Source organism: Chiloscyllium plagiosum, unplaced genomic scaffold (genome assembly GCF_037043375.1).
Source record: "Chiloscyllium plagiosum isolate Xiang-an unplaced genomic scaffold, Cpla_swu_hap1 HiC_scaffold_37, whole genome shotgun sequence".
Taxonomy (NCBI): domain Eukaryota; kingdom Metazoa; phylum Chordata; class Chondrichthyes; order Orectolobiformes; family Hemiscylliidae; genus Chiloscyllium; species Chiloscyllium plagiosum.
The window spans coordinates 37,780,441-37,805,691 of NW_028270175.1; the positions used below are offsets into that span (position 1 = coordinate 37,780,441).

Sequence of the window (25,251 nt, forward strand, 5' to 3'; positions counted from 1 at the left end):
AAAAGAGCTTATTTACTTATTTTAGAACGACATTCCATTCTTGATATGGCCCTTAACTGTTGAGAATAGGACACTTCTGAATTCAAGTCATGTTTGAGGACAGCTTACCCTGAGGGTGGAATGTGGGTGAGTAAATACCTAAAATAAACCTGACATTACATTAAAGTGGATTGAACCAAAGGATGAGTCAGCTTGTTGCCATGAGCTACTAAATTGGACATGGAAGATGGATCTATCCTTGAGACAATGCCTTTGCTTTTCATATTTTTGCTTCTTTCTCAAAAATCCATACAGAACAACTGAGCTAATGATCCAGGCGAGGGTGAGGACCGCAAATGCTGGAGATCAGAGTGAAGATTAGAGTGGTGCTGGAAAGGCACAGCAGGTAACCTGCTCCTTGATGCTGCCTGACCTGCTGTGCTTTTCCAGGATCACTCTAACCTTGACTCTGAGCTATGATCCATCCAGCGGGCTTCTGACCAGAGCCATCTCCCCACCCAATACTAAACTGCCAGCTCCTCTCACTGGAAGCATATATGAGTTAACCAAAACACTTTCAGCCAAACATTAAGCTTGACAGTTCAAGAGAATCCTAATGCAGGTTCTCATGCAGACAACAACAGATTATCAGGTCAACAGACAGTATCAAGATTTGCATCTGACCATTAAAAGGCCCTCATTAATACCCTGGACTCTGCTGCAGTTACATCAAGGAGTATCAAACCAAAGAAGGTGAGGAGAACGTTTGATAAAAATATGACACATTTTGAAAGACAAATGGTTTCCAATGGAAAGAAAGACAGTTATCAGACAACACTGATAATTGGCATTAAAGTCAGCAGGAAGCGCAGGGAATTTTATTTTTTATCCTGCGAGTTGCTATGATCTGGAATACAGTATCTGAAAGAGCAATGGGAGCCAATTCAATAAAACTTTCAAAAAACAACTAGATAAATATTTTAACAGGAATAAATTGCAGGGCTATAGAGAAGAAATTGGGGAGTGGGATAAATGTGATAACTCTTTCAAAGAGCCACGGTGTCCGAATAGTCTCCTGTGTTGTAAAAGTCCATGCTTCTATGCCTCAGGCTTTAAGAGTAATTGAATAGATACTGAGAAACAGATCACGCTTCTAAACTATCATGAGTGAGAGCCACACTGAGATAATGGAGACATTCAGAGGAAAAAGAATTACAGGAAAATGCAGATAGACAATGAGAAAATAATTGCACAGAGATATGATCTCTGTGGAAACCAGTAAATTTATTCTGAAATATATCTAAAATCCCAGTAACTGAAAGAATGAAGCCACAAGATTTTACTGTCCAAGCCAACCAAATGTTTCCTGTACAAGGACCAAACAAAACAAATAGTAAATACTCTCTTAGAGTACCCACTGGGTGGGCGGCACGGTGGCACAGTGGTTAGCACTGCTGCCTCACAGCGCCTGAGACCTGGGTTCAATTCCCGCCTCAGGCGACTGACTGTGTGGAGTTTGCACGTTCTCCCCGTGTCTGCGTGGGTTTCCTCCGGGTGCTCCGGTTTCCTCCCACAGTCCAAAGATGTGCAGGGTTAGGTGAATTGGCCATGCTAAATTGCCCGTAGTGTTAGGTAAGGGGTAAATGTAGGGGTATGGGTGGGTTTTGCTTCGGCGGGTCGGTGTGGACTTGTTGGGCCGAAGGGCCTGTTTCCACACTGTAATGTAATCTAATCTAATCTAATGTAATCTAATCTAAAAAATCTAAAAAAATACATTGGTTGTGGGTTTTAGAGTATTTAGAGTAAGATAAATATAAATTAACAGGAAGATTGATTATAAAGTATAAATTACACATTAAATGGCAAATGCAATTAAGATGGATCTTACAAATTTGGCAAGGTGATCAAATCTCGGCCAAATCCTTCAAAATTCTGTTTTCCTAAACTTAGTTAAAACTCACACAACACCAGGTTATAGTCAAACAGGTTTATTTGGAAGCACTAGCTATTGGAGCTATTGGCTAGTGCTTCCAAATAAACAAGTTGGACTATAATCTGGTCATAGTCATAGACATGTACAGCACGGAAACAGAGCCTTGGGTCCAACTCGTCCATGCCGACCAGATATTCCAACCCAATCTAGTCCTACCTGCTAGCACCTACCCCATATCCCTCCAAATCCTTCCTATTCATATACTCATCCAGATGTCTTTTAAATGTTCCAATTGTACCAAACTCTACCACTTCCTCTGGCAGCTTATTCCATACATACACCACCCTCAGTGAAAAAGTTGCCACTGAAGTCTCTTTTATATCTTTCCCCTCTCACCCTAAACTTTTGCCCTCCAGTTTCTAGACTCCCTCACCACAGGGAAGAGACCTTGTCCATTTATCCTATCCATACCCCTCATGATTTTATAAACCTCTATAAGATCATCCCTCAGCCTCCAACGCTCCAAATTTCTGAAGCCTTTCAAGTTTCACAACATCCTTCCGATAGGAAGGTGACCAGAATTGCATGAAATATTCCAAGTGGCCGAACCGATATCCTGTACAGCCACAACATGACCTCCCAACTCCTGTACTCAATACTCTGACCAATAAAGGAAAGCATACCAAGTGCCTTCTTCAATATTCTATCTACCTGCTTCTCCACTTTTAAGGAGCTATGAATCAGCATTCCAAGGTCTTTTTGTTCAGCAACACTCCCTTACCATTAAGTGTATAAGTCCTGCTAAGATTTGCTTTCCCAAACTGCAGCACCTCACATTTATCTAAATTAAACTCCATCTGCCACTTCTCAGCCCATTGGCCCATTTGATCAAGATCCCGTTGTAATTTGAGGTAAGCTTAGCTGTCCACTACACCTCCAGTTTTGGTGTCGTTTGAAAAATTACTAACTCTACCTCTTATGCTCACATCCAAATCATTTATATAACTGATGAAAAGTAGTAGACCCAGCACCGATCCTTGTGGCATTCCACTGGTCACAGGCCTCCAGTCTGAAAAACAACCTTCCACCACCACCCTCTGTCTTCTACCTTTGAGCCAGTTCTATATCCAAATGGCTAGTTCTTTCTGCATTCCATAAGATCTAATCTTACTAACCAGTCTCCCATGGGGAACTTTGTCGAACCCCTTACTGAAGTCCATATAGGTCACATCGACCTCTCTGCCCTCAACAATCTTCTTGTTACTTCTTTAAAAAACTCAATCAAGTTTGTGAGACATGATCTTCCACACACATGGCCATGTTGACTATCCCTAATCAGTCCCTGCCTTTCCAAATACATGTACATCCTATCCCTCAGGATTCTCTCCAACAACTTGCCCATCACCAACGTCAGGCTCACCGGTCTATAACTGGCTTGTCCTTACCACCCTTCTTAAAAGCGGCACCACGTTAGCCAACCGCCAGTTGTCTGCACTTCACCTGTGATACAAATATCTCAGCAAGGGGCCCAGCAATCACTTCCCTCGCTTCCCACATAGTTCTGGGGTACACCTGATCAGGTCCTGGGGATTGATACACTGTTGTGTTTCATGACATCCAGCACTTTCTCCTCTGTATTATGGACATTTTTCAAGATGTCACCATCTATTTTCCTGCTTTCTATATCTTCCATGTCCTTTTCCACATTAAACACTAATGTAAAACACTCATTTAGTATCTCCCTCAACTCCTCGGCTTCACAAAAAGGTCGCCTTGCTGATCTTTGTGGGGGAGCTATTCTCTCCCTAGTTACCCTTTTGTCCTTAATGTATTTGTAAAATCCTTTGGATTCTCCTTAACTCTATTTGCCAAAGCGACCTCATGTCCCCTTTTTGCCCTCATGGGATTTCCCTCTTAAGTATATACTCCTACTGCCTTTATACTCTTCTAAGGATTCACTCGATCTATCTTGTCTATACTTGACACACGCTTCCTTCTTTTCCTAACCAAACCTCCAATTTCTTTAGTCATCCAGCATTCCCTACACCTACCAGCCTTTCCTTTCACCCTAACAGGAATATACTGTCTCTGGATTCTCGTAATCTCATTTCTGAAGGCTTTCCTTTTTCCAGCCGTCCCTTTACCTGCAAACATCTGTCCCCAATCAGCTTTTGAACGTTCTTGCCTCAAACTGTCAAAATTAGACTTTCTTCAATTTAGAACTTCAACTGTTAGATCTGGTCTATCCTTTTCCTTCACTAATTTAAAACTAATAGAAATATTGTCGCTGCTCCCAAAGTGGATATTTAATCAGAAATTTTTCTTGTACACACTTAACAAATTCTTCTCCATCTAAACCCTTAACACTATGGCAGTCCCAGTCTATTTGGAAAGTTAAAATCCCCAACCAGAACCACCCTATTATTCTTACAGAAAACTGAGATCTTGTTCCAAATTTGATCCTCAATTTCCCTCTGACTATAAGGGGGTCTATAATACAATAAGGTGATCATCCCTTTCTTATTTTGTGGGATTTTTAACTTTGTCCACCCCAGCGCAAGACCGACTCCTCCACACCATTCCTCAACTTAACCTGAGCCCCAGTTCGGATGGTATTGACCCATCAACATTGTCTTCAGAACATAGCCATAGAACTCTTCGCACACACTCAGCTTCTTGATTTATCATACACCTTCTTCAGCCTGCCGAGACTGCACACCAGGATCTTCTAGGTCACTGGGCTCTCTGAGGCACTTTTTATGATAAAACCAGTTTCCACTCCCCAGAAGTTTTTTTTTTAGATTACATTAGATTAGATTAGTGTCAGTTTCCAACTTCTGTTGCAGTCTGAATTTCCTTAGAAACAGGTGTTGTTTCTCAGTGTCCTTTATGGTTTTCCTATTCAATTAGAATTTGCCTCAAAAAGCTACAAGCTTTGAAATCACAGATATCATCAGAACGGAGCGACATCAACAGCAGCATAAGAAAAGTGCATCTCTGATGCACAGCTACAGAAAAAGAAAATATTTATTTTGCCCATCAGTGAAGCGACAATAGATCAAACATGCATACATTGTGTTAGTTGGCAGAATGTACTTGCAACTGTGTAATCTCAAACACACTGAAAACATGTATATTTATACAATGCCAAGCACAACCTCAATTAGTCCCAAGTAGTTCACAGTCATAGAAATACTTTTGAAGTGAAGTCACAGTTGTAACGTACAAAGCCTGGCAGCCAACCTGTGCACTTCAAGCTTCTACAGACAGCAATGTGATAATAGGATACTGCCAGCAAATGAACAACTCCAAGAATAGATTATCTAACCATCTTCCCTTGATATTCAACACCAATACTAAATCACTCATTGCCAACTATCCACATTCTGGAGGTTACCATGAAGCAGAAATTCAACTGAACCCAGCCATATAACTTCTGAAGCTACAACAGGACAGAGATTGGAGGTTCTGCAGACAGTACCCCTTCAAGCCACCCAACAAGCAACAATAATCGTTTCCTCACTGTCTAGGATTGACACCCTCAAACTGCCTTCTTAAAAGAGCACCATAGGCGTAGCTTCAGGAGATGGACTGTAGCAGTTCAATGAGGGAGCTCACCAGCGCCTTCTCCAGGGCAATTAATGAATGGACAACAAACGCTTGACAAGCCAGCAGTGCCCACGTCCTTGGAAATAAGTTAAAAAAAACAGATAATCATGAATGAAAATTTTGAATGAAATTTTTCATAACATTTAATTTCATATTGACGAATATATATTGGAATAAATGCCGGAGACAGCTTCCCAGCTCTTCAATGAATAGTGCCACGAGGTTTCTCTCTCCTGAGGGAGCAGACAAGAATATTGAATTAATACCACACCTGGATAGTGCAGCATTCCTTCAGTCCTGCAATGAACACTCAGACTAGTTGAGATGCCTATGTCTGCGCAATGTACTGAAGCGCAACTTGCAGGTTCAGACTTAAGTGGCTAACAGCAGGGAATTCTCACTTAACCCAGATCTCTTGAATTGGCTTTTGTTCAGGCATTCATTTAGTTTAGGTTCCAGCAGACAAGCAATTAAGGGTATTTGCTGGGGTTTACAGTATTTGATCTAATTCTATTAATTGTTGTCATGAAATCAGAGCATCCTCCATCTGCTCAGGCTGAAAAGGAACTTGCAGTAGGAGGGAGAGAACCATGCAAAACCACCTTCATAAGGAGAACTAGGAAAAGAGTTTTTGCATACAGAGTATAAGGAGTGAAAAGCAGAAGATCAATGGTTATAATCTCTGGATTATTATTGCAGCTGCAGGCAAATTGGCATTGGGTACTTACTGAATAACTAGGAAAGTAGAGACAGTTTTAAACTAAAAAGTGGGATAAGAAAGCAAACATAGATAAATGCAATACATCAAAAAGTAGAGAAATGGTAAGAGAGGAAAATAATACAATAGAAGGAGGGCAAAACGGGGACATGAGATAGCTTTGGCAAATAAAATTAAGGAGAATCCAAAGGGTTTTTACAAATATATTAAGGACAAAAGCGTAACTAGGGAGAGAATAGGGCCCCTCAAAGATCAGCAAGGCGGTCTTTGTGTGGAGCCACAGAAAATGGGGGAGATACTAAATGAATATTTTGCATCAGTATTTACTGTGGAAAAGCATCTGGAAGATATAGAATGTAGGGAAATAGATGGTGACATCTTGCAAAATGTCCAGATTACAGAGGAGGAAGTGCTGGATGTCTTGAAACGGTTAAAGGTGGATAAATCCCCAGGACCTGATCAGGTGTACCCGAGAACTCTGTGGGAAGCTAGAGAAGTGATTGCTGGGCCTCTTGCTGAGATATTTGTATCATCGATAGTCACAGGTGAGGTGCCGGAACACTACAGGTTGGCTAACGTGCTGCCACTGTTTAAGAAGGTGGTAAAGACAAGCCAGGGAACTATAGACCGGTGAGCCTGACCTCAGTGGTGGGCAAGTTGAGGGACAGGATGTACATGTATTTGGAAAGGCAAGGACTGATTCGGGATAGTCAACATGTCTTTGTGCATGGGAAATCATGTCTCACAAACTTGATTGAGTTTTTTGAAGAAGTAACAAGGAAGATTGATGAGGGCAGAGCAGTAGATATGATCTATATGGACTTCAGTAAGGCGTTCAACAAGGTTCCCCATAGGAGACTGATTAGCAAGCTTAGATCTCATGGAATACAGGGAGAACTAGCCGTTTGGATACAGAACTGGCTCAAAGGTAGAAGACAGAGGATGGTGGTGGAGGGTTGTTTTTCAGACTGGAGGCCTGTGACCAGTGGAGCGCCACAAGGATCAGTGCTGGGCCTTCTACTTTTTGTCATTTACATAAGAGGTACTGTTAGTAAGTTTGCAGATGACACCAAAATTGGAGGTATAGTGGACAGCAAAGAAGGTTACCTCAGATTACAACAGGATCTGGATTAGATGGGCCAATGGGCTGAGAAGTGGCAGATGGAGTTTAATTCAGATAAATGTGAGGTGCTGCATTTTGGGAAAGCAAATCTTAGCAGGACTTATACACTTAATGGTAAGATCCTAGGGAGTGTTGTTGAACAAAGAGATCTTGGAGTGCAGGTTCATAGCTCCTTAAAAGTGGAGTCGCAGGTAGATAGGATAGTGAAGAAGGTGTTTGCTATGCTTTCCTTTATTGGTCAGAGTATTGAGTACAGAAGTTGGGAGGTCATGTTGCAGCTGTACAGGACATTGGTTAGGCCACTGTTGGAATATTGCGTGCAACTCTGGTCTCCTTCCTATCGGAAAGATGTTGTGAAACTTGAAAGGGTTCAGAAAAGATTTACAAGGGTGTTGCCAGGGTTGGAGGATCTGAGCTACAGGGAGAGGCTGAACAGGCTGGGGCTGTTTTCCCTGGAGTGTCAGAGTCTGAGGGGTGACCTTATAGAGGTTTACAAAATTATGAGAGGCATGGATAGGATAAATAGACAAAGTCTTTTCCCTGGGGTCGGGGAGTCAGAACTAGAGGGCATAGGTTTAGGGTGAGAGGGGAAAGATATAAAAGAGACCTCAGGGGCAACCTTTTCACACATAGGGTGGTACGTGTATGGAATGAGATGCCAGAGGATGTGGTGGAGGCTGGTACAATTGCAACATTTAGGAGGCATTTGGATGGGTATATGAATAGGAAGGGTTTGGAGGGATATAGGCCGGGTGCTGGCAGGTGGGACTAGATTGTGTTGGGATATCTGGGCGGCATGGACAGGTTGGACCAAAGGGTCAGTTTCCATGCTGTACATCTCTATGACTCTAAATGAAGGTTGGAAAATGACAGGAGGGACAGAGAGAAAGAAATTTAGGAATACACCAACAAGCAAGTACATTTTTAATGAAGATAACAAAAAGACAAAATTCAAGGTTCTGTCTGAATGCTTGTTGCATTCATAACAAAGTAAACAAATTGGAGTGTACATTTGAAGCAAAAAATTCTGATTTGAAAGCCATTACGGAAACACCAATTCAGGATGATAAGGGCTGAGTCTTGAATATTGTGGAGTATGTGGCATTCATTAGGGTCCATCTATTCAAGAAGGCAGAGAGGGAAAAAAACTAGAAAATATAGGCCGTAAAGCTTGATGTTTGTCATGGGAAGCTGCATATCCCAGGAAGCTCAACGTAATAGGGAAGAGTCAGCATGGTTTTGCCAAAAGGAAGTCATGTTTAACCAATTATTAGAGTTCTTTGAAAAGGCAATACATGCTGTGTATAAAGTCGAAGCTGTGAATGTACTGTACTTGAATTTCAAAGCAGCATTCAATAAGTTTATTGCAGAAAATAAAAACTCATAATCGACGGGGTGACATGGGTGGACGATTAGTTGGTTAGCGGGTAACAGAGTATGCATAAATGGGTCTTTGATTGTCAGGATGTGATAACTGGAGTCCTACAGGGGTTGGTGCTGGGGTTTACAATTTACATTAATGGATTATATGAGGGGAATGAAGGCATATTAACTAAATTTGCAGATGACACAGAGAAAGCTAGGAAAGTATGTTGTGAAAAAGTCAGAAAGGAAGTTAGAGCTATTTTGAGATAGATTGAATGAACGAACAAAATTCTGCATATGGAATGTAATATGGGAAAATGTGAAATGTTCACAGAGCTGACAGAATAAAAAAATGCATTACTTAAAAGGAGAACAACTGCAAAGTTCCAAGGCTCAAAGTAAATGAGGTGCTTCGCTGCATGAGTCAAGTCTATTTACAGACATAAGCAAATAATTAGTAAGGCTAATGGAATGCTATCCTTTGTTGCGAGAGAAATTGAACATAAATGTACAAATATTATTTCAGTCATGCAGGGCATCTCAAATACTGTGTGTAATTTTGGTTTCCTTATTTAGAGTGGGGTGTGAATGCTTTGCAGATGGTTCAGATAGGGTTTACTATATTGATACCTGGAATGAGCAGGTTGTCATATGAGGACACATTTGACAGGCTGAACATGTTTAGAAGAGGTGACTTGATTGAAATGCACAAGATTCTGAACATTCATAACGAGATAGTCATGGCTAACAGGTAACAGAGCATGCTGAGTCCAGAAACAGTGAGCAGCATTTTAAAATTAGGGGCTGCCTTTTCAGGACAGAGTTGAAGAAATGGGTGAATTTGGATCTTTGCCTCAAGGCAGCGGAAGTGAAGTCATCTCAGACAGAGGTGAATGCATTTTTGTTAGGGAAAGAATTCGAATTGATGGAATTTGAAAGACAAACATATCAGCATGAATGGTAGGTCAGGCCTGCAGAGTTGAATGGTCTATTTCTGAATTCCTATTTGAACAACACAATTGAAGCAGATTTACACCAAATGTACAGGGAAATTCTAGTTTTATTTTATCCTTTAACGGGATGACAGTGTCATTGGCAAAGCCAGCATTTGTTGCCTATCTCTAAGTGCCTTGCTGAACCATTTCAGAGACAAAAAAAACTGCAGTTATTGAAATGCAAGGTAGACAAGCAGTAGGCTGAGAGAACACAGCAAGCCAGGCAGCAGCAGGAGGTGGAGAGGTCAACATTTCAGGTATAACCCTTCTTCGTGGAGGAGTTGGTGGGCGCAAGGGGTGCTGCAGATAAAGGAGGCATGGTGGCTGAGGGACAGAGTGGTGAGGTGGGGATAGGTGGAGACAGGCACAGGCTATGACCTGGTTGGTCAATGGGAGCGATAAATCCGGTTGGTGGCTGAGAGGAATGGAAGAGAGGGAGACGGGCTGGGAAGGGAGTCAGAGATGGGAACAGAGGTTATTTGAAATTGGAGAACTCAATATAGAGCCCTCCAGGCTGTAGGCTGCCCAAGCAGAAGATGAGGTTTTGTTCCTCCAATTTGCAGTTTGATTAATTGTGGCAATGGAGGAGGCCAAGGATGGCTATGTTGGAAAGGGAGTGGGAAGGGATATTAAAATGGGTTGTATCTGGGAGGTCCGGTCGGCCCTTGTGGGCCCGGCTGAGGTGCTCAAAGAAACATTCCCTTAGTTTACATTTGGTGTCCCCAGTGTAGAGGGGACCACATCAAGAGCACCGGATACAGTAAACTAGGTTGGAGGAGAGGCAGGTGAACCTCTGTCTCACCTGGAAGGAGTGTTTGTGGCTCTGAATGGAAGTGAGGGAGCAGTATGTGGCAGGTTTTGCATCTTTTCTGATTGCGGGGCAAGGTACCTGTAGGTCAGGGGGATGGGGAGGGGGGGGGGTGGAGGAGGAGGAGGAGGTGGCGCAAACCAAGCATTGTTGATGGGAACGGTCCTTGTGGAAGGCAGCGAGGGGTGGGGAGCGGAAGATGTCCTTGGTGGTGGGGTCTAGTTGAAGTTGGTGGAAGTGTTGAAGGATGATGCGTTGGATGTGGAGGTGGGTGGGGTGGTAGGTGAGAACAACAGGGTCTCTGTCTTTATTGCGTTTAGATTAGATTACTTACAGTGTGGAAACAGGCCCTTTGGCCCAACAAGTCCACACCGACCCTCCGAAGAGCAACCCACCCAGACCCATTCCCCTACATTTACCCCTTCACCTAACACTACGGGCAATTTAGCATGGCCAATTCACCTGACCAGCACATCTTTGGACTGTGGGAGGAAACCAGAGCACCCAGAGGAAACCCACGCAGACAGCTGCCCGAGGCGGGAATTGAACCTGGGTCTCTGGTGCTGTGAGGCAGCAGTGCTAACCACTGTGCCACCGTGCCACCGAGGGTTTAGAGGGGGGGCAGTTTAAAGCAGTGGAACAGGGAATGGAGATGATATGGTGGGGAGCTGTCTGAATTACAAAGGAGGAAAAGCAAGTTGTTTGAAATTGGTGGACATCTGGGATGCTTGGGAGTGGAATGTCTCCTCGTCCGAGTAGATGCGGTTGATTTGGGGGAATTGGAAGAACGGGATGGAGTTCTTGCAGGATTTTGGGTGGAAGGGGGCAGTTAAGAGTGAACCACATGGCTGTGGGTCTGGAAACACAAATAGATCAGATGCAGTAAGGACGTCAGATTTCTTTCCCTGAAAGACGTTAGTGAATTAGGTGAGTTCTCATAGCAATGATAGTTTCACAGTAACTAGTACTAGACAAGCATAATATCCCAGATTTATTTATTGAAATTGGTGAAATTTATTGGTACCGTGGTGGGATTTGGACTAATGTCCCCAAAACATTAGCTTGAGTTCTCTCATAGTGACTTTACCACTACATCACCAAGTCCCCTAACAACAAACTGTTATCTTTCTCAAAACATGACTGACATGGTCTTTCAATTTATATCACAGCACATGTCCTTTGCATGCTGATATTGTTCTGATTGAATGGCGATTCATCCATGGGAACTTAATTTACTTTTTTGGTCAATTCAGTTTTAGTTTGGCGTGTTCACTGGCCTGGATAAACTCAATCTCAATTTGCCTGATTCTACAGATAGCTATGAGCTTTAATACAAAGGGTATCAAAAGGTAGAGACAGCAGCTTATGTCCAGGATTGTATTAACAAAATCATGAAGTGAATAATTCACAAAATTGACAACATCAAAATCTCTATTTTAGCACAATGATAGCTATTAAGTTTCAATTGACAAGTCTCACTTGAAGGCGTTCCAGTGTGTCTTATTTCCTCAACCCTGGCAACCTCTATATCTGCTTAATGGGGCATTAAAAAGCACTCCTCTGTCCTTGATTTCTTTGTGTCAATTGTGGCTCAGTGGTAGCAATCCTACCTTTAGGGCTACAAGGCTCCTTTTCAAATCGCACCTGTGAATTGCAAACAAAATTCAAGCTGATGCAGGGCCGAATGTGTTTTGAACTATAGGAGGTGTCAGCTTTCAGATGAGACAGTAAAACCACGACCCTGTTGGCCAGTTCGGGCAGCTATCATAAACTCCCACACCATTATTTCAAAGAAGAGCAGAAGAGGTATCCCAGTATTCTAGCCAGTAAAGCTCAAACAAAATCATGTTTATTATTACAGTACTGTATATGGGGCGGGGGGGGGGGGAAGAGTTTGCAGATTTTTATCTGCTTTAACTTTTATCCCTAAGCTCTGGAATTTTCTTTCATTATTTAAAATTTACCTCTTGCAATAAGCAATGGTCACTTGTCCCAGTATGTGGCTCAGTATCAAAAATGTTTTAACAGGATTTTAGAAGAGTCATGATATTTTATTACGCTAATGTTGCTATTTCACTGCAAGTGGTTGTACTATTGCCTCTGCTTCAACATTTGTGTTACTTCCAATTGCGATGTTAGTCCAGTGCAAACCAGGACCTTCAAGCCTGCCCTACCATTCATGCTAATCTGTTTGTCTTTCAAATTCCACAAATTCAAATTCCTTGCCTAACAAATGTTTATCCACCTCTGTCTTTGAAATATTCAATGACCTCACTTCACCTTCAAGACATCCCAGAGCCAGGTCAAGAAAAAGGTTTCACTGTCACATACCAAGGTAGGAGAAATTTACAAGGACTTCCCAAGGTGGTAGTGGGGACCCCAAATAGATTGCTTACAGAACTTTGGGGCTGTGAGCTCTGAGGACCACAGCAGAACTGTAGGCAGGTTATCACAAGTATAATGTACCTGCTCTCACAGCCACAAACCTCACCCCCTCCCCACCTATTCTCACTCTCACACTTTTCACTGAGGTGAGGGACTCATAATAACTTTCAAGCCTCAAAAAGGGGGTCTCTGAAAAAATGTTGGGGAAGCACTGGTCAGCAGTTCTGTCACTACAGCAGCAGCTTCAAGTGTTCTGTGCTCCTGTAAAGCAGTGTGGATTCACTGTCACTGCCTCCAGTATCCTGGGAAAGAAAGGCAAGACCGTCTCAAGTAGATTTTCTTTCTCTCTGTCTGATGCATAGCCAGGCTGGCTACCTCACAGCTGGCAGCCAAAGCTTTAAAAGAATAAATGTAAACAGAACATTAAAGCTGCAGGAGATAGTGTTTATCCATCGTTCTTAGCGAGATCAATTTTGCTTGCAACATATTGATTGAACATTTTGTTCCCCTGTGAATGTTTGTGCTCCTTGAGGTGAGGAATCTGTGTTGGGAACAGAGCACATCAGCACTGTTTCAGATCTAAGCACTCCCAGGTTAATACATAGACCTCATTAGCTACAGAGTAAAGCCGCATTGTGCCAGCAGTGCACTGCACCTCAACCTCAGGGCAATCCATCACTTAATTTTCCTTTCCATCTTTTACACTCTACAAAACTCCCAAGTATAAACGCTAATTGGCCGACAGATTGCATTTGATAAGAAGGCCAAGCCAGCTATGAGAGTAAGACTTTCATCCAGCCACGCATAGTGAGAATCAAAGGATAGTGTGCTACTCCACTACAGTATCTAGTATCCCCAAGAGTGTGTTCTTCTTCCCAATTTAATGAAAGACAGTTGTTCAGCATAAAAATAGTTCATTAGTCAACATCCCTTGTCTCCTGTTGGTGGATTGCAAGAGGGAAAGAATGAGCAGCAATGAATTCAAGTGGGTCAATATGTCACAAGTGGGCAGCCTGTACACACAGTTCCACGAGGATTTAAGCTGGGCAACCCTGAAAAAGGGAAAAGTGTCCTGATTCCACAATTATTTCACTAATTCAGCAACCTGCTGGATGTTGAATTAATGCTGAGTCAAGATTAGAGTGGTGCAGGAAAAGTACAGCAGGTCAGGCAGCATCCAAGAGGCAGGAAAGTAAACGTTTCAGGCAGGACCCCTTCATCAGGAATCCTTCCGGATGAAGGGCTCCTACCCGAAATGTCGATCTTCCTGCTCCTCGGATGCTGCCTGACCTGCTATGCTTTTCCAGCACCACTCTAATCTTGACTCTGATCTCCAGCATCTGCAGTCCTCACTTTCGCTTAGTTGAACTAATGCTGCCTACTGATTGTTGAGAACAGCAAGGAGGCCAACATTTCGTGTGACTAGCTTTACTTAAAGCCAGCCTACACCCTCCAAATGGGGAGATGCATTGAAATTGTAGGGATATAAGGAGGCAGGAAATTAAAGCAAACATAGGCCTGCCTCTGCCATTTGATAAGATCATGATTGAACTTCAGATCAACTCCGTTTTCCCACCCTTCTCCAACTTCCCTTCATTCTCATAAATAAGTATCTGTCAGCTTCAGTCTTGAATATATGGTCAGATTGTTCAGCCTGACACAGTTCTCACCGATTCTCAAACTGAAAGCAACAAATGCTGGAGATCACAGCAGGTCAGGCAGTGTCCATGGAGAGAGAGCAAAGCTACTGTTTCGAGTCTAGACGACACTTCATCAGAGCTGAAGTGAAGTGTGGAGGGGACAGCACTTATGCTATAGTTCGGGGAGGGTGATGGGGTAGTGGGTGTAGGATGCTGGTAGAGAAAAAAATGTTACATTAAGTTATTGGAATGTGAGAATGGCAGAACAATGGTGTGCCTTCTAGGTAAAAACAAGGACTGCTCCTCGGATGCTGCCTGACCTGCTGTGCTTTTCCAGCACCACTCTAATCTAGACAATGGTGTGTCTCCTGCCTGACTTGAAAAGACAGTAAGCGGGATGGGGGAGGGGAGGACGTGATGTCAAACTACAAGAATGGAAGGTGTTGAACTCAATATTAAGTCCAGAAGGCTGTAAAGTGCCTAGCCTGAAGATGAGATGTTGTTCCTCCAGTTTGTGCTGTGTTTCAGTAGAACACTGCAGCACGCGGAGGACAGACAGGTGGGCATGGGAACAGGACACTATGTTAAAATGACTGGCTACTGGAAGGTCAGGGTCTTGCTTGCGCACAAACTGGAGGTGTTCCGCAATGTGGTCACCCAGTCTGTGTTTGGTTTTCTCCAATGTAGAGTGGGCCGCATTGGCTGCAATACACAAGACTGGAGAAGGCACAGGTGAAATGCTGCCTTGCTTGGAAAAACCTGGATGGTGAGCAGGGAGGATATGAAGGGGCATGTGTTGCATCTTCTGCGGTTACATAGGGAGATGGTGTTGGTGGGTGTGGAATGGATTAGGGTGTCCCATAGGGAGCGATCCCTGCGAAATGCAGATGGAGGAGTGAGGGGAAGATCTGTTTGATGGCGGCATTCTGCTGGAGTCATCTGAAATGGCAGAAAACGATCCTTTGAATGCGGGGGCTGGCAGGATGAAAAGTGAGGACTAGGGGAACCTGATCACACTGTTGAGAGTGATGGGAAGCGGCAAGGGCTGAAGCATGGGCATTGAGAGCCCTATCAATCACAGTGGGTGGGAAACCACGGTCACAGAAGAAGCAAGCCATGTCAACAGTATTGTTTTGGAAAGTGGCACTCTTCGGAGGGTCAGTGTTGACTTGTTGGGCCAAAGGGCCTGTTTCCACACTGTAGGGAATCTAATCTAATCAGTACAGTCCTGGTCCCATAGGTTCCAGTAAATGAAAAGTTTATTGTGTATGGGTTAATTGGCTCTAAGTTGTCCATTTGAGTCAGTGGGGATGGAGGATGCAGTGTGAGGCCATGGAAGTGAAATACAGAGCACACAGGGGTCATAGTAATAACACAGGAGGGACTAGAATTGTGAGCTGGGAGAATTAGAGGATATTATAGCCTTTGGTGCAACTGAGATAAAGTTCCAGAGAACCAAAGCAGCCTTGTAACCAACTTGTAATCATCTCTGGCTTCCTCCCTGGCCATATCCAAATTGCTTCCAGGGTCAGCATGCCCAATGTGATCCTGCCTCCACTTCTCTGGAGGTAACATAGGGCCCATGTTGTGGCCTCCCATTGCCCTTATGTTGCTCCATTTTCCATGATATTTCCTCTGCCTGCTTATGCTCCTGCACCTCAGCCTCTCACCTGGTAGCCTGTGGTGGATCTCCCTTTTACAGCAGTGCCCTGCAGATTCAAGGTACAAGTTATAATGTCAATGAAAGCCTGAACAATGAAAGGCAGAGGCAAACAAATTGAAAGCCTTGGTCAGTTTGTCAGCCAGCGGCATCGCTGTTCTGGCCCTGTTTCTAACAACCTCTTTTGCTAAGCTAAGATATTCCATGTATTAGTCCTAATAAAAGTTGTGGTAAGGACATTGCTACATAAAAGCTCAAAGGGGAATATACTATCAATTATATGTCCTTTACTATTCCACCTTCTCCACCTCCGCCTGCTTCTCGCAGATTATCCTACTTAGTGCGGTCTTTTGCCATTCTCTCAGCCTTTCTCAATTCCCAGAGGAAGTTCTAGCAGAGGATCCATCCCTGGAAGCAGTTTCATTCAGCACAATAGCTGATATCACAAAAGTTCGATTTGGTGATCTCTGAACTGCAGGGCTGATAATGTGACCAAGGCTTTCGATGTATTTGCCACTGCCTTGCATTGTTCCGGCGAGTGAGTTTTGAGAAGATTTGTAGCTCAGGTTGAGGTTCGGGGTATAGGTTTGCTCGCTGAGCTGGAAGGTTCACTTTCAGATATTTTGTTACCCTACTAGGTATTTCCTGCTCATCCGTACGTAAGGATGAGACATGACCCACTCTCACTAGTATCTTTACATACAGATGAGGAAGGACACCACTTTGACTGGGACAACGCATCCATCCTAGGACAAGCCAAACAGAGACATGCATGAGAATTCCTAGAAGCACGGCATTCAAAGTGGAACTCTATCAACAAACACATTGACTTGGATCCCATTTACCACCCACTGGAAAAAAAAGCAGGAAATGGTGTCACCAGAAGAAATGGCATGATCAACCCAAGGAAACCTAAACGCATAAATAGAAAGTGGGCTACACAACCAGTGCTTCATCTGGAGGCTCACTGAAGATGTTACCTAGTAGGGTGACGAAACATCTGAAAGTGAACCTTCCAGCTCAGCGAGCAAACATACACCCCAAACCTCAACCTGAGCTACAAATCTTCTCAAAACTCACTAGCCAGAACAATGCAAGGCAGTGGCAAATACATCGAAAGCCTTGGTCACATTATCAGCCCTGCGGTGCAGATATCACCCCCTGAGAAAAAGAACAGGAAATTACATCACTATAGGAGATGATGTCACCAGAAGAAATGACATCACCAACTTAAGGAAATCCAAACACATAAATAGAAAGCGGGCTACACCACCAGTGCTTCATCCGGAGTCTCACTGAAGATGTTACCTAGTATGGTGACAAAACGTCTGAAAAACAAACCTTCGAGCTCAGTGAGTAAACCTACATCCATTATTCAGGCTTTCATTGACATTATAACTAGTCTCTTGAAGTCTGCAGGACAATGCTGTAAAAGGGTGGTCATTATGAAGGAACTGCCTCCACCACAGGCTACCTGAGATGCTGAGGAGCAGGAGTATGAGCAGACAGAGGAGGTAACAGAGAAAACGGAGCAACATAGAGGGAACGGGAGGCCGCAACATGGACTTGACAGAACTGTTCTTGTATAAATGGCCCCTATTTTACCTCCAGAGAAGTGGAGGCAGGATCACATCGGACATGCTGACCCTGGAAGTTCTACATGTAGTGACTATGATGGCATAGCTCGCAATGTCCCACATCACCAAATCAACCCGGAAAAGAACTGTTTCTGCCATGTCAATCACCTCCCTGCTCACTGCCCCATGCAGCACCCTGCATCCAACTCTTTGCCTCCTCAGTTGCCACCCTCGCTGAATGGGAAGTGGGCAGTTTGGGAGTGGGGTAGCATGAGGACCAATGAACAGAGGAGCAATTGAAATGGAGGGGATTTGGAGCTGTGGCAAACAGGAGGTGGGCAGCTGCTGCCATTGTGAGGTAGGGAGTGTGCAGCAAGGGCTCAATAGATAAATAGCTCACAACCATAATATTAGCAATGGGAAGAACTGTGCATATGCCACTGGATTGATTGGGGATCAAGTCTTCTAAGCAATACAGTGACGACAAAATCAGTAGTGTAAGGCCAGCTGGACCAATTCTTGTAAAACTTTCCAAACTTTTTCAAACTAGAAAAAGGTTTAAAACCCTGAAATAATCGCATCTGCAGTCAGATTAAATAATGAGGCAACTGCCCAGGAAGTGTTTCATGATATGAAATTGAATAGTGGTTGTTGTATTGGATCCATCATTCTGTTTCACATCATGGTAATTCATGTGAGATTAAGACTAAGTATTAGCTACCGTGTGGAATTCCAAAGCGGTGGTGACTGCTCCAAAGTAGTGTTGCACACTGATCCAAGCTTTCACATCTCTGCTGTGCATGTGTCGAAGACTGATGGGCACATATTCCCCCTTTCTATGATGGCATCCCCTGCACTTCCTTTTAGAAATGTGCATGCACATCCTGAGGTCTGATTTTACATTAGCTGGCTGCATTGAGCCTAAACAAAGGTCCAGTTTAATAATGAGGTACTGAATCTCCCAATGGGCTACTAGCTGGAGGGGTGATGAGTTATATGTGGCCCCTTCCCTCCTACGTAGCTTTAGAAAAACTGCACGAATCATTGCTCATTTTGCCTCATTGTACAGTATCAGTAAGCACTACTTCCTCTGTCACTTCTAGAAAATAAATAAGTAAATATGATTGTGTCAAAGTACTAGCTATTACAAGGAAAGTGTCCTGCTTGCAGAAGAAGCTGAACAGAGACATAATTGCTAATAGAAGTAAACTCAGAATATTAGAAAGGCTTTTTATTCTAATTCCTGGCATGGAAACATTTAATTTCACCCGTGTAAAACCAAACACAGGGATATGACAATGTATTGCAAGTTTATAGGTGTTTTATGTGGATTTGCAATGCCAACAATCAAAAAGCAAGTGAAGTCACAAAACACTGCTGTTCACTTTGAATATTGAAATATACAACTAAAAGCTTACGGAATTATTAAAACTTAGATCTAGAGCTGGTGGCATTGCCTTATCTTCTTGCTTTAACAAAGTGAGACTGGGAGGCGTAAATCCTAACCAGCTCTGCTATTTGATTGCAATTATAATTCAGGAGCAGCTCATGTTCCAGGTCAATGGATTATGAATGAAGTGTAACTGCGTCATTGTCAGGGATTTGCAGTTACGTAAACAACCATTTCACTTGAAAAGGACAACCTTGAAATGATCTGAAACCCAAAGATTCTCCAGGAAGCCAGCCAAGCTGCATTCACTAATGGGAATATTTTGCTGAGGGAGTTGACTTATTTTTGGGTATTCAGTATCACAGGGCCCAGCTTGTTAATATCTCCTGTAAGTGAGTATTACTGACATGCAAGGCTGAACAGAAAGATTCAATAGAGTGAGTAACTACAGGCAGCATCGAAGTCAAATGCCAGCCAAATAAAGAATGTACTTTAAAAACAAAAAGAGGTAAATATTGTTTCTTAAAGTCTGTTGTGAATTGAACCATGTTTCTGTGTCTTGCAAACATATTGTTGCCAATCCAAAGACATGCTAATGTTACAATTATAAGGTGAATGGGAATGTCATGTTTTGGGGCTGTATCTCTAATTTAAGGTCAAATGAAGGGCCTGTTCCAAAGTTTGCTTGGCTAGTTTGATTATTGAAGACTGAAGGGGAACCAGATGGTTTTACTGGGAAAAAAGTTGCAAAATGTTTCTCTTGGAGATAATGCCAACATCCAGTGTAATAACAGTGAATAGAATGTAAGTCTCAAAAGTTCCAGATAGGTGTTGAAAATGTTGAGTTGTAAAAAGTTATGTTTTAAATTGTCTGTTTACTTCTAAGATAAAAGGACATTGAGAACACAGCGATAGCCAAACAGCATTCCTACCTGGTTATAATGCCCACGTTGCTCATAATGCCAAGGCAATGAGCTTCAAGAGGGGAAAGCCTTCTACAATATCCCTAAAAATTCACAAATTTAGTCAAGCTGGATTGAGTAGAGAAAGATATCAGCCAGAGGCTCAAAGTTTCTATGACTTACTGCACTGAAACTAGAGCGGAAACTTGTGATTGGACAAAAAAACAGCAATTTTGTGAGGATTAAAATCCAGGGTGCTGGATTTGCACTAGCGTGAGAATAGCCAGGAAATAGCCTTCTCATAAAGACTTTTTCGAGGTTAAAAGTGACTACACTTAGAAAGAAAAAGGACAAAAGTAATCCTCAAGAGCTTAGAACCATTTTAGACTGGATCCTTGCAAAATTGAATGACTACTTGATTTGATTTGTTTTAAGAATAGGGTAAAGTATATCTGTAAAGTGCTTTATTTTAATTAATTCTTGGGAAGCCAGTGTTACTGGCTAGGCCAGCATTTATTTCCTATGCTTAATTGCTCTTCAGAGGGTGGTGATGTGCTGCCTTATCGAACTACTAGCAAAACATGGACATTTGGGGTACATCCACAGTACTACTAGAAAGGGAGACTTTGATATTATCCCAGATCAGAGTGGGCAGCTTGGAGGGGAACTTGCAAGTCACGGTATTCCCATGCATTTCATTCCTTTGTCCTTCTTGATTATGATAAAACTAAAAGGTCATCTGCAACAAATTCTTATTAGTCAATAGTGCTTTGTTAGTTTGTTACAGTAAAAGGCTTAAAGCATTAAATCTGATCATGTCATCCTTGCAGCTGTCAACCAAAAGTTCAGATTTCTATTTCTAATATTACTGGTGCCTACAAGGATCCAGTGACCCTTCCTCAGAACCCAATATACCCTCAGCTTTCTTCTTCATCATGAGCTGAGCTTCAAACTTCACATGTGGGCCACCAGTAAGACTAATTCTTCCACTTCTGCATCACTGCTTCTTCATACCACTCCCCATCTTTGTAATCTCAAAGTATTTTTCAAACGCTGTAATCCTTTGACAAGGTGTGCCAAGCAGGCTAAGATAAAAGGTAGGGAGGAGGGACTTGGGGGAGGGGCGTTGGGAATGCGATAGGTGGAAGGAGGTTACAGTGAGGGTGATAGGCCGGAGAGGGGGGTGGGGGCGGAGAAGTCGGGAAGAAGATTGCAGGTCAAGAAGGCAGTGCTGACTCTGAGGGTTGGGACTGAGAAAAGGTGGGGGGAGGGGAAATGAGGAAGCTGGAGAAATCTGTGTTCATCCCTTGTGGTTGGAGGGTTCCTGGGCGGAAAATGAGTCACTCTTCCTCTAGGCGTCGTGTTGCCATGGTCTGGCGATGGAGGAGGCCAAGAACCTGCATGTCCTTGGCTGAATTAAAGTGTTCAGCCACAGGGCGGTTGGGTTCATTGGTGCGGGTGTCCCAGACGTGTTCTCTGAAACGTTCCGCAAGTAGGCGGCCTGTCTCCCCAGTGTATAGGAGGCCACATCGGATGCAGCGGATGCAGTAAATGATGTGTGTGGAGGTGCAGGTGAATTTCTGATGGATATTGAAGGATCCCTTGGGGCCTTGGAGGGAGGTGAGGGGGGAGGTGTGGGCGCAAGTTTTGCATTTTTTGCAGTTGCAGGGGAAGGTGCCGGGAGTGGAGGTTGGGTTGGTGGGGGGTGTGGATCTGATGAGGGAGTCGCAGAGGGAGTGATCTTTCCGGAATGCTGATAGGGGTAGGGAGGGAAATATATCCTTGGTGGTGGGGTCCATTTGGAGGTAGCGGAAATGATGAAGGATGATACGATGTATATGGAGGTTGGTGGGGTGGTAGGTGAGGACCAGTGGGGTTCTGTCCTGGTGGCGAATGGAGGGGCAGGGTTCAAGGGCAGAGGAGCGGGAAGTGGAGGAGATGCGGTGGAGAGCATGTCTGAGGGGAAATTGCAGTCTTTGAAGAAGGAGGCCATCTGGGTTGTTCGGTATTGGAACTGGTCCTCCTGGGAGCAGATGCGGCGAAGGTGAAGGAATTGGGAATATGGGATGGCGTTTTTACAGGGGGCAGGGTGGGAAGACGTGTAATCCAGGTAGCTGTGGGAGTCAGTCAGTTTATAGTATATGTCCTTGTTGAGTCGGTCGTCCGAGATAGAGATGGAGAGGTCTAGGAAGGGGAGGGAGGAGTCTGAGACGGTCCAGGTAAATTTGAGGTCGGGGTGGAAGTGTTGGTAAAGTGGATGAACTGTTCAACCTCCTCATGGGAGCAGGAGGTAGCGCCGATACAGTCATCGATGTAGCGGAGGAAAAGGTGGGGGGTGGTGCCAGAGTAGCTGTGGAAGATGGACTATTCCACATATCCAACGAAGAGGCAGGCTTAGCTAGGCCCCATGGAGGTGCCCATGGCTACTCCTTTGGTTTGGAGGAAGTGGGAGGATTGAAAGGAGAAGTTGTTAAGAGTGAGGACCAGTTCAGTCAGTCGAATGAGATGTCAGTGGAAGGGTACTGGTTGGTTTGGCGGGAAAGGAAGAAGCGGAGGGCTTTGAGGCCTTCGTGATGGGGGATGGAGGTCTATAGGGACTGGATGTCCATGGTGAAGATAAGGCGAAAATCATGGAGGAGGTGGAGGGCGTGGGTGGTGTCCCGAACGTAGGTGGGGAGTTCTTGGACTAAGGGGGACAGGACAGTGTCGAGGGATGCAGAATTGAGTTCGGTGGGGGAGGAGCAGGTTGAGACAATGGGTCGGCCAGGGCAGTCAGGTTTGTGGATTTTGGGCAGGAGGTAGAAACGGGCGGTACGTGGTTGTGGGACTATGAGGTTGGAGGCAGTGGATGGGAGATCCCCTGAGGTGATGAGGTTATGTATGGTCTGGGAGATGATGGTTTGGTGGTGGGAGGTGGGGTCATGGTCAAGGGGGCAGTAGGAGGAGATTTTAGATTTTAGATTAGATTACAGCGTGGAAACAGGCCCTTCGGCCCAACAAGTCCACACGGACCCGCCGAAGCGCAACATCCCATACCCCTACATTTACCCCTTACCTAACACTACAGGCAATTTAGCATGGCCAATTCACCTGACCTGCACATCTTTGGTCTGTGGGAGGAAACCGGAGCACCCGGAGGAAACCCACGCAGGCACGGGGAGAACGTGCAAACTCCACACAGTCAGTCGCCTGAGGCAGGAATTGAACCCGGGTCTGAGACGCTGTGAGGCAGCAGTGCTAACCACTGTGCCACCGTGCCGCCCACTCGAGGAGGTGTCCGCGAGTCGGCGTTTAGCCTCAGCAATATAAAGATCGGTACGCCAAACTACCACCGCGCCTCCCTTGTCTGCCGGTTTGATGGTGAGGTTGGGGTTGGAGCGGAGGGACTGGAGGGCTGCACGTTCCGAGGATGAGAGGTTGGAGTGGGTGAAAGGGGTGGAGAAGTTGAGGCGGTCAATGTCACGGCGGCAGTTGGCTATGAAGAGATCGAGGGCGAGTAAGAGGCCAGCACGGGATGTCCAGGTGGATGGGGTGTGTTGGAGGCGGGAGTAGGGGTCGTCAGAGGGTGGGCGGGAGTCCTGGTAGGAGAAGTAGGCACGGAGGCGAAGGCGGTGGAAGAATTGTTCGATGTCTCATCGTGTGTTGAATTCGTTAATCCGGGATCGTAGGGGGATGAAGGTGAGGCCTCTGCTGAGGACTGATCTTTTATCCTCAGAGAGGGGTGGTCTGGAGGGATGGTGAAAACACGGCAGGGCTGGGAGTTAGGACCTGGGAGTAGGGGCGGGGTTAGGCGCGGGGGCGGAGATCGGCGCGGCGTAGAGACACATTCGGCGTGGTCAGTGTGTAGGCGAGTGACGTCACTGGGGGCGGAAGTAGATAGCTGCAACGGCAACTCTGGGGGCGGAAATGGCTGCGGCGAATGCAGAAACGGTTTTGTTCCCGGTGGCTGTGGGCCCCAGGGAGGCCGCAAATCTGTCGGCGATGGTCTTCCTAGCGATCATGGAGGCAGTTGTCTGGGCGGCGATCGTGGAGGTTGCATGGTCGGTGGGGGCGGAAGTGACATCATGGTTCGCGGCGGTGTTTGCTGCAGTGGCCGTGTGGTTAATGGCACCCGAGCGCTTCCGGATTTTTCAATATCCATCAGAAATTCACCTGCACCTCCACACACATCACTTATTGCATCCGCTGCACCCAATGTGGCCTCCTATACATTGGGGAGACAGGCCGCCTACTTGCGGAATGTTTCAGAGAACACCTCTGGGACACCCGCACCAACCAACCCAACCGCCCCGTGGCCGAACACTTTAATTCCCCCTCCCATTCCGCCAAGGACATGCAGGTTCTTGGCCTCCTCCATCGCCAGACCATGGGGGAAGAGTGACTCATCTTCCGCCTCGGAACCCTCCAACCAGAAGGGATGAACACAGATTTCTCCAGCTTCCTCATTTCCCCTCCCCCCACCTTTTCTCAGTCCCAACCCTCAGACTTAGCACCGCCTTCTTGACCTGCAATCTTCTTTCTGACTTCTCCGCCCCCACCCTCCTCTCCAGCCTATCACCCTCACCTTAACCTCCTTCCACCTATCGCATTCCCAACGCCCCTCCCCCAAGTCCCTCCTCCCTACCTTTTATCTTAGCCTGCTTGGCACACCCTCCTCATTCCTGAAGAAGGGCTTATGCCCAAAACGTCGATTCTCCTCCTTTAATGCTGCCTGACCTGCTGTGCTTTTCTAGCAACACAGTTTTAAGCTCTGATCCCCAGCATCTGCAGTCCTCACTTTCTCCTAATCCTTTGGCAAGCCCTATCAACCTCGGGTATTGAAATTTTCACAGTATTATGTGGCAGTGTTCTATATTTCCACAACACTTCCTGAAATCACTGCGAAATGAACTAACTCCAATTTAACAGTATGTCCTCTTAAGCTGGATTCTTCCACCAGAGAAAATAGTTCCTATTCTCTGTATCACTTTCTTTATTCATCCTAAACCCTTCAGTTATACCATGTCCTAATCTTTGATACTTGGGAGTATAAACCTGATGTATGCATTTAGTCCTCAAGTCTTAATCCTATCAGTCCGTCTATCATTCTGGCAAATCTATCCACTCCTGGGACAATGTGTTCTCTCTTCCTCCATGTAAAAGCTTGCTAAACTCTGTGGTCTTCAGT

General features: G+C 44.8%; 1 protein-coding gene across 1 annotated transcript in view; it reads right to left on the reverse strand.

Moving 5' to 3' along the window:
• The window catches only part of nphp4 (nephronophthisis 4), a 450,076-nt gene that overhangs the window by 62,883 nt on the left and 361,942 nt on the right, over positions 1-25,251 (reverse strand). The window lies entirely within an intron of this gene.